The sequence below is a fragment of the Malaclemys terrapin genome, chromosome 11 (assembly GCF_027887155.1).
Source record: "Malaclemys terrapin pileata isolate rMalTer1 chromosome 11, rMalTer1.hap1, whole genome shotgun sequence".
NCBI lineage: Eukaryota > Metazoa > Chordata > Testudines > Emydidae > Malaclemys > Malaclemys terrapin.
Window position 1 is genome coordinate 79,652,753 of NC_071515.1, and position 12,868 is coordinate 79,665,620.

The following is a 12,868-nucleotide window of genomic DNA, read 5'->3' on the forward strand; positions in this document are numbered from 1 at the left end:
AGTTCACTGGAACTGGGCAATAAAAACCCAAACAGATTGATCCATGTGTTGGGAATTTTGAAATATAAAAAGAAAATTCAATCTGAACTGGACAGAAATTGAAAAAGTTTTCAGCAAATCAAAAACTAAACAAAATTTGTTTCAACCAGAAATATTTTTTGATGCGTTTCATTTTGATTTCAAGCTTTTTGAAAATAAAATAAACTTAAAGGAGTTTTCTAAATGAGAATTCATTTCAAACAAAAAAATGGAACAGTTCATTTTGAAAATATCAAAACTGGCCATTTTGACATTTATTTATTTTTTTCAAAAATGAACAATTCAGCAAAATCAACACAAAGTCACAAACCATTTTGGTGTCACTCAATCTCCATTCTTTGCCAAAAATAAGTTGTGTGTGAAAAGCTTTTTGCCTAACTCTGGCGTTAACTCCGCGTTGAAGAAAAGCCCAGAAAGTTCTGGCTGCTCCCGTTTGACGCTGAATTGTTAGAAACGACCTGCGCCCCTGAATCCTGTCTAGAGGGGACAGGCTTTTCCACTCACCCAAAAACATAATCCCCATAATGCACTATAAAGTAATTACTGTGACCTTACCACAACTGGCCCCACCCGGGACTTTCCAGCAGCAAGAAAACGAAAGCGAAAGGTTTCACATCACGGGGATTTCCTGTTGTTGCGGGGGCGAAAGGGGCTAACTCTATATAAGGAGGAGGCCGTAGGGAAGATCCCACATCACTTTTGGGACCAGCGATCAGCACCATGCCCCACAGGACCTTTCCCATTCTGCAGCCCAGCATTTAACCCGAGCGGAATTGGATCGTTCAGTGGACGCAGGACAGCGTCGCTGCAGCCCCTGAAGTGAAAGACCAGACGTGGGACAAGCTCAGCAGCATCTGGTGAGTGCAAAACCCACCGCCCCCGGGGAGATGAGTGTCTCCCACCCCTGTCAGGAGCGGCTTGTCTCACTGCGCGCTGCCTTTGAGTGACCTGCCTGTACCTGCAAGGCTGGAGAACACAATTTCCAGCAGATACACAGACGTCCCCACATAGTCACCGCACTTACATCTCACGATGACCAGTGTGACACAGGCATTCAGCAGACGTTACATGACCCCGATGGTGAACCCAGGGGATCCCTGTACCCTATGTGCCCTGTGCCCTCTGCCAGCTGGCACCGAGAGGTCCGTGGGTCACAGAGGTGACTAGCAGGAGGTGCTGGGGGTCGAGGTGCAGGGGCACTGGCAGAGCCCTGGGGTTGCTGTACGCAGTGTTTGGTAAGCTACAGACTGGGGGGCTGTACCCTGGAAAGCAGAGACGCTGACAGACACGTAGGGGTCAGAGTGGAGACGCATCTGACGGTGAGCTCCCCGTGCGATACAGTGGCACAAAGGGCCAGTGCCCACCTGGGCTGGATACACAGGGGAGAAGCGAGTGGGAGCAGGGAGGGGATTTTACCCGGAATATGGCACTGGGGAGACCAATACTGGAATCCTGCCTCCAGTTCTGGGCTCCACATTAAAAAAAAAACATTTAAAAATTGGGGCAGGTGCAGAAAAGAGCCTCAGAAATGACTCGAGGGCTGCCGAAATCGCTGTGCCGTGGGAGCCGTACTGAGCTGGGTCTGCCCAGCTGAGCAGGGGGCAGAGGGAGAGGTGACGTGATCCGTGATCCGTGTGGAAGCCCCTCCCCAGGCAGATACCAGCAGGCACTAGCTCCGGCGCTCTCATCTAGCGGAGACGGGACGAACCAGAGCCAACGGCTGGAAGCTGCAGCCCGACAAACTGAAATCGGAAACAAGGCACCGATTTGGAACAAGCTCCCAAGGGAAGGGTTGGAGTCTCCAGCTCCTGGTGGCGTCACATCCAGCCTGGGGCCTCCCTGGGGGGGGCTTTAGTGAAACACAAAGTCCTGGGGGCTCAGCACAAGAGTAACTGGGCAAAATATTCTGGCCGGGGCTGTCCAGGAGCTCAGACTAGATGATCTGATGGTCCCTGCTGGTCCTGAAGTCTATGAATCTATGGTCGTATGCAGAGAACAGAACTGGGACAGCAGGGCAGAGAATCATAGAATATCAGGGTTGGAAGGGACCTCAGGAGGTATCTAGTCCAACCCCCTGCTCAAAGCAGGACCAATCCCCAACTAAATCATCCCAGCCAGGGCTTTGTCAAGTGTTACCAGCTTTGCCCGTTACTTTGGGGTGCGCTCATTTATTAGGGTTACTCTTCTTGGGGGGGGGTCTGTATTTCTATCCATGTACTGCTTGTGTCACTTGTGTTCAGTGATGAGCTGCCAAAATCTTAACAACCGGTTCCCTCCTTCTCACCCCACGAGGGGGTCGTGGTCCGCCCCTGCCCCCCGGACCCCTGCCCCATCCACCCCCCTTCCCTGTCCCCTGACTGCCCCCCGCCGCCCCATCCAACCTCTCCTCTCATTCCTGATGGCCCCCGGGACCCCTGCCCCATCCAATCATCCCTTCTCTCTGTCCCCTAACTGCCCCCCACCGCCCCATCCAACCCCTGCTCCTTCCTGACTGCCCCCCGGGACCCTTGCCCCCATTCAACCCCGCTGTTCCCTGCCATCTGACCGCCCCAACCCCTATCCACCCCACCACCACCCTGCCCTCTATCCAACACCCCTGCCCTGCTCCCTGCCTGGAGGTGGCTGGTGGCGCTACAGCTGTGCCGCTTGGCTGGGGCCGGGGCCGGAGCCACTCGGCCTGAGCAGGTCGGCCGCTGGGCTGGAGCCAGAGCCACTCGGACGGGACACGCCTCACTGGAACCTTCCTTGTGCCCGCCCCCGCCCCAGCTCACCTGCGCGAAGCCGCTGCTTGCTTCTCAGCCCTCCCAGGCTTCCCGCGCGAACAGCTGATTTGCAGGAAGCAGGGGAGGGGGAGGAGAAGCGGGGGGGGCATTCAGGGGAGGAGGCAGAGGTGAGCTGGGGCCGGGGGTGGGGCAGAGAGCTGCTGGACCTTTACCAGTTCTTAAATTTAAAATCCCTTTTAGAACCGGTTGTCCCCCACACGGGACAACCGGTTCTAAAAGAGCTTCTAAATTTAACAGCCGGTTCCCGCGAACCGGTGCGAACCAGCTCCAGCTCACCACTGCATGTGTTCTCACTCGGAGCTCTGCTTCTCCCTGCTGCAAGTCCCCTCCCAGTGGAGCTTCCTGCAGGACCTACGTTCCCCAGGGCTGGGTTCTTCCAGCCCCAGAATCTCTCTTTCTCTCTCTCACACACACACACACACACACATTAACAGAGCATGTCTGAGAGGACTGGGTTAATCAGCACCTCCAAGCTGCCACCCTCATATGCCCCAGGTTCAGCACGTCCCTATCCCCACGTTCACGTTACAATTGTTCTGGTCATAACCCACTTGATGAGCAAACCCCACAGGATTTTTGGGCGCTGCAGGGATCTTTGAGCTGAGGTACGAGGAGCATTGCTGCAGCGCGAATCAGGAAACCAAAAAACACCCACGGGGGCAGGGGGGCGGGGTAGGGGAGAGAAAGAGAGAGAGAAGCAACCAGCTTAACACATGAAAGTTATTTATTGCCAGGTAATAACCAGAGGGGAGCCAAACAAACAAAACAGTTATAATATTAAATCTAATTTAAATTTGATTATAAAAGTCAGGTTTAGAAAACTATAACTGATCACACAAGTCAGGGTCAGAAGGCTACACCGAGAGAGAGAGAGAGAGAGAGAGAGCTGGGTTCTCACCACTCTGTGAAGCTTGAATTGATCGGGGGTCCCAGGTGGTGGTGGTAGCTGCGGGTCCGGAGTGCTGGAGACAGGCAGAGCCCCCAGCACAATCGTCAGGAGAAGATGAAGTCCCAGTGGAACTGATGCAGATTTTGGATCCAGGCATCAGAGCACTTACTTGAGCATGGTGTTGTCAGGATACAGGGTGTCGGCCGTTTATGCACACTGGAGACTTAAGAAATGAATAGGGGAAACTGAGGCACCCACACAGTATTCAGAGGAAACATTAAGAACAGTCCCACTTCGTCACACATGGGTAGGACTTTTTGTAGAGAAACAACAGTGGTTCAAGAGAAACTAGATTTGTTTGTGTGTAAACAAGGCAGATACTAGAGTTGTTTTGTTCAGGCTAGACATGGGAGCTGCTCATTCCTGGCTATGGGCGCTGTTCCTTGGCGGGAGCTCACAGTGCAATTCGGGAGCGTCACTATTTTGGATCCCAATAATGGATTTATGACTAGAACTGGTCTGATCACTGCTGAGCTGGGTGTGTGCAGGCGGGTTCATTGACCTCTGGAGCAGAGATCCCCCAGCATGCACTGCTTCCCTGCTTCTCTGGTCCCAGAGTGCCGTGCGGTTCTCGCCTTGGAATCTCTGTTCTCCGTTCTGTAGCTAATGGAGATGTCTCCTTGTCCCATCCTCCATGCAAATGAGCCTAGGGCAGTTTCCTTAATCCTGTCACCTTTGTCCCAAGGGTTCAGGTGCGTCTCCCACGGCCTTGTCATTACTTTTTGTAAGTCTTTCTTCTGATCAGCTCTGGTTCAAGCAGAGGCTGAGGGGGGAGGGTCTTTCGTGAGTCAGACAGGCTGGGTACTGCACCCCAAAAAACAGAGTTGCTAGGTAACAAGTCCCCCCATTGAAGGGGTGCTCGCGATGAGTGAGTATCCCCATCACGTCCTTACATGTGGTAGCGGGTCTGATCTTCAATCCATTGCAGTCGCTGGATCCAGCAAACCAGTAGAACCAGAACAATTGCTAGTATAATTTGGAAACCAGTGATCACCACAATGGGTGAAGCATGATATTTAAAAGACCTGTTGCACTGGGGCTCCACCCAAGCAAAGTCTCCCACCAGGAGTGATGGGCTGTGTTTGTAACTGTAGCTGCCAGCCTAGAGATCTCCTGGTTGTGGTGTTGAATCTCGAGTTTGCTAGTCTCCCCCAAAGTTCGGAGCCTCTGTAGCTCAGCTTGTAAAGAGGGATGAAGTTAATAGCCCCTTAATGGCAGTGAGACCCATTCCCAGTGAAATGGGGGAAACCTCCTGGTAGAGCTCAGGGTCGGCTTTTAATGTTGTACAGTCCATATAGGCACCGTAACCTTAATATCACAACTACCAATGGTGGTTACATTACAGAAACAGTGATTAACGTAAGTTACCAGGGGTTGAATCCAGTGTCCATTAATCAATACAATATTACATCTCGTTCTTACACACACCCACATGCTTTACCAACTTAGACAATAACAGACCCCTCTTCCTGGACAACATCGAAGGAACAGTGAGAAAAAGCTTGTGGGAAAAAGCATTCATTATGTTCCTCCAATGCTTGGTCGTCACAGATATCGCCCAAACCTTCTTTTCTCCTACACCCTTTTACATTTACTGTGTGTGACGAACTGGGACTGTTCTTGCTGGGGTGTGTGAATGCTGACAGGCGAGTGTGGCTAGGATGGTCTGCATCGGGGGATGGGAGTCTGCCCGAGAGAACATACCTGAGCTTGTAACATGAGAACCCAGGAAGGGGTTGGAGGCCAGGTGACTCCGGGGCCCGGGAAACTGAACAAAGGCTGTGGGAGGGGTCGCTGAAGGTAGAGTGCTGGAAGCAGGCTGGAGAGATGGCTGGGAGGCAGAGATGGCTCTGACCCCCCAAAGGGGGGTGGGCTGGGATGCCCTGGGACCCCAAGCCGGACCTAACTGAGGGGGGCCCTGTTGTCTGTGCCTGCAAGACATGTCTTGGACTGTATTCCTGTCATCCAAATAAACCTTCTGCTTTACTGGCTGGCTGAGAGTCATGGTGAATCGCAGGAAGCCGGGGGTGCAGGGCCCTGAGTCCCCCAATACTCCGTGACAACTGGTGGCAGTGGTGGGATCTACTGCACCCCGTGGACGGCGCTTCCTGCAGTAAGTGACTGGGGAGCAGTAAAACGAAGGGGGATTGACGGGGACCAGGCGTGCTGGAGAGTGAGAGAGAGACAGTTATTACCCCTGGGAGTGTGTGACCAGCGAGAAGGACTTTTGCAGTAACAGGGTACCCCGGGGGCATCGCAGCGAGTGGTCCCAGGGGCGGAGGAGTCTGCAGCTCGACCCTGGCAGAGAGGTGGTGACCTCGAGAAGGGCTGGCACACTCGGGGTCTCCCTGGGAACTGTGGGGAGCTGTGAGCACACAGGCCGGTGAGTGGCCAGCAGGAAGATGTATGCCAAGCGGCTTAAGAGCGACCTGGTGGAGCTGTGCAAGCAGAGGCGGCTGCGCAGTGGGAGGCTCACCAAAGAACAGCTCATTGCCCAGCTGGAGGCGGAAGATCGCGCGAATGAACTGATCCCTGTGTCTCAGGGAAGCAGACTGGCAAATGCAGCGCAGGCCCCAGTGTCTGTCCCAGCTGGGAGTGGTCAGCCGGCTGCTGAGGGCTTCCCGAGACCCCTCCTTCCTATGCCTAGGGGAAGGGTGGGGAGGAGCCCAGCAAATACCGAAGGCGCCGTGGCCCCCCCGGCCAGCAGGGGACCCTCCCGGCGAAGCCCGCCGGCCAGCAGAGGATCCTCCCGGCGACGTTCGGCATCCGGGGAGCGGAATTGGCTGGAATGGGAGAAAGAGCTGTGACGGAGCAGGGAGCAGGGCAGATTTGACCTGGGAATGTTGCAGGGGGGTTGCAGTGGGGATGTGGGACTTCCCTTGAAGGAAGCTACCTGAGCTGTAACCTGAGCCAGGAACGGGGGTGGGGAGAATTAACACCTTCTGCCCGGGAGACTGAACAAAGGAGAGGAGCAGCGGGAGGGGCTTGGAGTTTAGTTTCGGTTGGGGCTGGGTGGTGCAACGCAGGGAACCCCAAGCTGGGGTCCAAGCTCCCTGAACCTCCCCGAGGGACCTAATTGAGGGGGTCTGGTCGTACCTACACGCTCTGCTTGAGACTGTGTTCCTGTCCTTAAATAAACCTTCTGCTTTACTGGCTGGCTGAGAGTCACAGTGAATCTCGGGAAGAGGGGTGCAGGGCCCTAACTCCCCCACAATCCGCAACAACTGGTGGCAGCGGCGGGATCTACTGCACCCCGTGGACGGCGCTTCCTGCAGTAAGTGACTGGGGAGCAGTAAAACGAAGGGGGATTGACGGGGACCAGGCGCGCTGAAGAGTGAGAGAGAGACGGTTATTACCCCTGGGAGTGTGTGACCAGCGAGAAGGACTGTTGCAGTAACAGGGTCCCCCGAGGGGATCGCAGCGAGTGGTCCCAGGGGCGGAGGAGTCTGCAGCTCGACCCTGGCAGAGAGGTGGTGACCTCGAGAAGGGCTGGCACACTAGGGGGCCCCCTGGGAACTGTGGGGAGCTGTGAGCACACAGGCCGGTGAGTGGCCAGCAGGAAGATGTATGCCAAGCGGCTTAAGAGCGACCTGGTGGAGCTGTGCAAGCAGAGGCAGCTGCGCATTGGGAGGCTCACCAAAGAACAGCTCATTGCCCAGCTGGAGGCAGAAGATCGCGCGAATGAACTGATCCCTGTGTCTCAGGGAAGCAGCCTGGCAAATGCAGCGCAGGCCCCAGTGTCTGTCCCAGCTGGGAGTGGTCAGCCGGCTGCTGAGGGCGTCCCGAGACCCCTCCTTCCTATGCCTAGGGGAAGGGTGGGGAGGAGCCCAGCAAATACCGAAGGCGCCGTGGCCCCCCCGGCCAGCAGGGGGTCCCCCCGGCGAAGCTCGCCGGCCAGCAGAGGATCCTCCCGGCGACGTTCGGCATCCGGGGAGCGGAATTGGCTGGAATGGGAGAAAGAGCTAAAACTGAGAGAGCTGGAGGATCGTGAACAACAGAGACAGCATGAACGGGAGGAGAAAGAGAGACAGAGACAGCATGAACGGGAGGAGAAAGAGAGACAGCATCAGCGTGAACGGGAGGAGAAAGAGAGACAGCATCAGTGTGAAGAGAGACAGCGTCAGCAGGAACGGGAGGAGAATGAGAGACAGAGACAGGAGAATGAGAGACAGCGTCAGCATGACCTGGAACTGGCGAGATTGAAGGGCAGCGAACCCCCGGCTGCGGTGAGTGAGGGAGGACCCAGGACTGCACGGAGCTTTGATAAGTGCATCATGGCCCCATACAAGGAGGGGGAGGACATGGATGACTTCCTGGAGGCCTTTGAGACGGCCTGCGAGCTGCACCGGGTGGATCCCGCGGACAGACTCCGGGTCCTTACCCTCTTACTGGACCCCAAATCCGTGGCATTGTACCGCCAACTGGGAGAGGCAGAGAAAGGGGACTACGAACTATTCAAAAAGGCCCTGCTACGAGAGTTTGGGCTGACTCCTGAGATGTACCGGGAAAGGTTCCGGAGTCAAGATAAAACCCCTGAGATCTCATATCTGCAACTAGCCGTCCGCATGGAAAGATACGCCAGCAAGTGGGCTGGTGGGGCCCAGACGAAGGAGGACCTGATTAAACTGCTGGTACTGGAGCAACTGTATGAGCGGTGCCCATCCGACCTGAGGCTGTGGTTGGTGGACAGAAAGCCAGAGAACCCGCGACACGCCGGGCAGCTGGCTGATGAGTTTGTAAAGAGCCGGTCAGGGGGTGGCAGGGAGGAGCCCCAAAGGAACAGGCCCGCCGTGATGCAGAGAGAGAGTCACCCTGGGACCTCCCAAAGGGGGAATATGGGGAATCCCCTCCCACGGGGAAGGCCCAGCATCAGGGACAACCGACCGGCTCGAGGGGACCCACGGGACCTGAGCTGCTATTACTGCGGCCGAAGAGGCCACGTTCGGGCCCAGTGCCCCAAGCTCAAGGACAGACTGAGCAGACCGAACCCGCACCGGGTTAACTTGGTAGAGGCCCAGACGGACGAGGGGCCGGCTTCCCACGCGAGAGGGGCTGGCAGCTTATCAACTGCTCAAGAGAGAGAAGGGCCCCCGGCCAGCTTCTCTGGGGGGCCAGATGCTCCGGATTCAAAGTTCTCCGTTTACAGGGTTGGCGCGGGGCTGTCCCTGCGGAGCGAGTGCCTTGTTCCCCTGGAGGTGGATGGGAAGAAAGTTTATGGATACTGGGACACGGGCGCAGAGGTGACACTGGCCCGGCCCGAGGTGGTGGCCCCAGATCGGGTGGTGCCCAACACCTTCCTGACCCTGACCGGGGTGGGCGGGACCCCATTCAAGGTTCCCGTAGCGAGGGTACACCTGAAATGGGGGGCCAAGGAGGGCCCCAAGGACGTGGGAGTGCACCACCATTTGCCCACTGAGGTGTTGATGGGGGGGGACCTAGAGGACTGGCCAAGCAGCCCCCAGACCGCCTTAGTCGTGACCCGTAGCCAGAGCCGGCGAGGGGCACTACGCCCTGACCTTGGGAAGGATGTCCCACCGGAGGCACCGAACCCTTCCCGGGTGGGGAGGGAACACCCAAGGACAGGCCACGGGGTGGCTGGGGCTTCCGACCCAGCCGACGAGAGGGAGCAGGTCCCCATCCCTTCCCCAGCCGCCGAGTTCCAGGCCGAGTTGCAGAAGGACCCCTCCCTGCGGAAGCTAAGGGGCCTGGCTGACCTCAGTGTGGTACAGACCATGAGGAGAGGATGCAAGGAGAGGTTCCTGTGGGAGAAGGGGTTCCTGTACCGAGAGTGGGCTCCCCCGGGGGAAGTGGAGTCGTGGGGGATCAGGAGGCAGCTGGTGGTTCCCCAGAAGTTTCGCCACAAGCTACTGTACCTGGCCCATGACATCCCTCTCGCAGGGCACCAGGGGATCCGGCGCACCAGGCAGAGGCTGCTACAGAACTTTTACTGGCCCGGGGTCTTCACCAACGTCCGGCAGTACTGCCGATCCTGTGACCCCTGCCAGAGGGTGGGGAAGGCCCGGGACAAGGGGAAGGCAGCATTGAGACCTTTGCCCATCATAGAGGAGCCTTTCCAGAAGGTGGCCATGGACATAGTGGGACCTCTCAGCAAGACGACCCGGTCTGGGAAGAAATACATCCTGGTGGTGGTAGATTTCGCCACCCGCTACCCCGAGGCAGTGCCCTTATCGTCCATTGAAGCAGACACTGTGGCGGATGCGCTGCTGACCATTTTCAGCCGAGTGGGGTTCCCCAAGGAAGTCTTGACGGACCAAGGGTCCAACTTCATGTCGGCCCTACTCCGATGCTTGTGGGAGAGATGTGGGGTCCGGCACAACTGGGCCTCAGCATATCACCCCCAATCCAACGGGCTGGTGGAAAGGTTCAATGGGACGCTAAAAATGATGCTGAAAACATTTATGAATCAGCACCCGCAGGACTGGGACAAGTACTTACCTCATCTGCTGTTTGCGTACAGGGAGGTACCCCAGGAGTCTACCGGGTTTTCGCCTTTCGAACTGCTATATGGAAGGCGGGTAAGGGGGCCTCTGGACCTGATGAGAGACGAATGGGAGGGGAAGGCCACTCCTGACGGAGAGTCGGTGGTGGAGTATGTCCTGACCTTCCGGGAACGACTTGCCGAGCTCATGGGCCTGGCCAGGGAGAATCTGGCCAGAGCCCAGAGGAAGCAGAAGGTCTGGTATGACCGCACAGCACGGGCCCGCGCCTTCGCCACTGGGGATCAGGTGATGGTCCTCATCCCCGTGAGGAAAAACAAACTCCAGGCCGCCTGGGAAGGGCCCTTCAAGGTTGTCAAGCAACTAAACGAGGTAAACTATGTGGTGGAGCTGTCGAACCGGGCACACCACCACCGGGTGTACCATGTGAATATGATGAAGCCATATTATGACAGGGGGAATATGGTGTTGGCCGTGTGTGGACAGTGGGAGGGGCAGGGAGATGACCCTTTAGTAGATCTATTCCCTGGGACAAGAGTTGGCTTCCCCCTGGAAGCAATTCCCCTCTCTGATCGGCTAACCCCTGCCCAGCGAGCTGAGATCGGAGGGGTGCTGCATCTGTACCAGCAGCTGTTTTCCAACCAGCCTGGACGCGCTAATCTGACTGTCCACCGGGTGCAGACAGGATCGCACCCGCCTATAAAATGCTCCCCCTTCCGAGCCACAGGGAAAACTGCTCAGGACCTGGAAAGAGAGGTCAATGACATGCTGGCTTTGGGGGTGATCCAGCCGTCTTCCAGCCCTTGGGCCTCGCCGGTGGTGCTGGTCCCCAAAAAGGACGGGTCGATCCGGTTCTGTGTGGACTATCGGAAGCTCAATGCCATCACTGTAGCCGATGCCTACCCCATGCCCAGGCCAGACGAGCTCCTAGACAAGCTGGGAGGTGCTCGGTACCTTACCACCATGGATCTTACAAAGGGCTATTGGCAAGTGCCGCTGGATGCAGATGCCAGGCTGAAATCGGCCTTTGTCACCCCTCTGGGGCTCTATGAGTTCCTGACCCTGCCCTTCGGCCTCAAGGGAGCGCCGGCCACCTTCCAGCGCCTGGTGGATCAGCTACTGAGGGGGATGGAGAGTTTTGCCGTGGCGTATATCGATGACATCTGTGTCTTTAGCCAGACCTGGGAGGACCACATATCCCAGGTTAGACAAGTGCTGGACCGACTCCAGAAGGCTGGGCTGACCGTAAAACCGGAGAAGTGCAAGGTGGGGATGGCTGAGGTATCCTACCTAGGCCACCGGGTGGGAAGCGGCTGCCTAAAGCCGGAACCAGCCAAAGTGGAGGTGATCAGAGACTGGCCCGCTCCTCAAACCAAAAAGCAGGTCCAAGCCTTTATTGGGATGGCAGGGTACTATCGGAGGTTCGTGCCCCACTTTAGCGCCATAGCCGCCCCCATCACTGAGCTGTGCAAGAAGGGGAAGCCAGACAAAGTGGTCTGGACCGAGGAGTGCCAGGAGGCTCTCCGGGCGCTGAAGGAGGCTCTGGTCAGTGGCCCAGTTCTGGCAAACCCAGACTTTGACAAGCCCTTTATGGTGTTCACCGACGCCTCAGACACAGGACTGGGGGCGGTGTTAATGCAGGAGGATGAAAAGGGGGAGAGACACCCCATCGTGTACCTGAGCAAGAAGTTGCTACCCCGGGAGCAGAACTACGCGGCCATCGAGAAGGAATGCCTGGCCATGGTGTGGGCCCTCAAGAAACTAGAGCCATATCTCTTTGGGCGTCACTTCACCGTGCACACCGACCAATCTCCCCTGACCTGGCTGCACCAGATGAAAGGAGCCAACGCCAAGCTCCTGAGGTGGAGCCTGCTCCTGCAGGATTATGACATGGACGTGGTCCATGTGAAGGGACGTGACAACGTGATAGCGGACGCGTTGTCCCGGAGAGGGAGCCCTGAACTTCCCCAGGTCACTGGTCAGAGTGACCCCGCTCAGTTCAGTCTCGAAGGGGGGAGAGATGTGACGGAGCAGGGAGCAGGGCAGATTTGACCTGGGAATGTTGCAGGGGGGTTGCAGTGGGGATGTGGGACTTCCCTTGAAGGAAGCTACCTGAGCTGTAACCTGAGCCAGGAACGGGGGTGGGGAGAATTAACACCTTCTGCCCGGGAGACTGAACAAAGGAGAGGAGCAGCGGGAGGGGCTTGGAGTTTAGTTTCGGTTGGGGCTGGGTGGTGCAACGCAGGGAACCCCAAGCTGGGGTCCAAGCTCCCTGAACCTCCCCGAGGGACCTAATTGAGGGGGTCTGGTCGTACCTACACGCTCTGCTTGAGACTGTGTTCCTGTCCTTAAATAAACCTTCTGCTTTACTGGCTGGCTGAGAGTCACAGTGAATCTCGGGAAGAGGGGTGCAGGGCCCTAACTCCCCCACAATCCGCAACAAGAGCTAAAACTGAGAGAGCTGGAGGATCGTGAACAACAGAGACAGCATGAAGAGAGACAGCATCAGCATGAACGGGAGGAGAAAGAGAGACAGCATCAGCGTGAACGGGAGGAGAATGAAAAACAGAGACAGCATGAAAAAAAACAAAAACAAGAGAATAAAAAACAGCGTCAGCATAACCTGGAACTGGCGAGAT

General features: G+C 56.6%; 1 protein-coding gene across 1 annotated transcript in view; it reads left to right on the forward strand.

Moving 5' to 3' along the window:
* The first annotated feature begins 647 nt into the window (after window positions 1-647).
* The window catches only part of LOC128845664 (uncharacterized), a 47,148-nt gene continuing 34,927 nt past the window's right edge, over window positions 648-12,868 (forward strand). The window contains exon 1 of the mRNA XM_054044554.1: window positions 648-896. The gene's annotated coding sequence lies outside the window, so the exon portion shown is untranslated. The remainder of the gene's footprint in view (window positions 897-12,868) is intronic.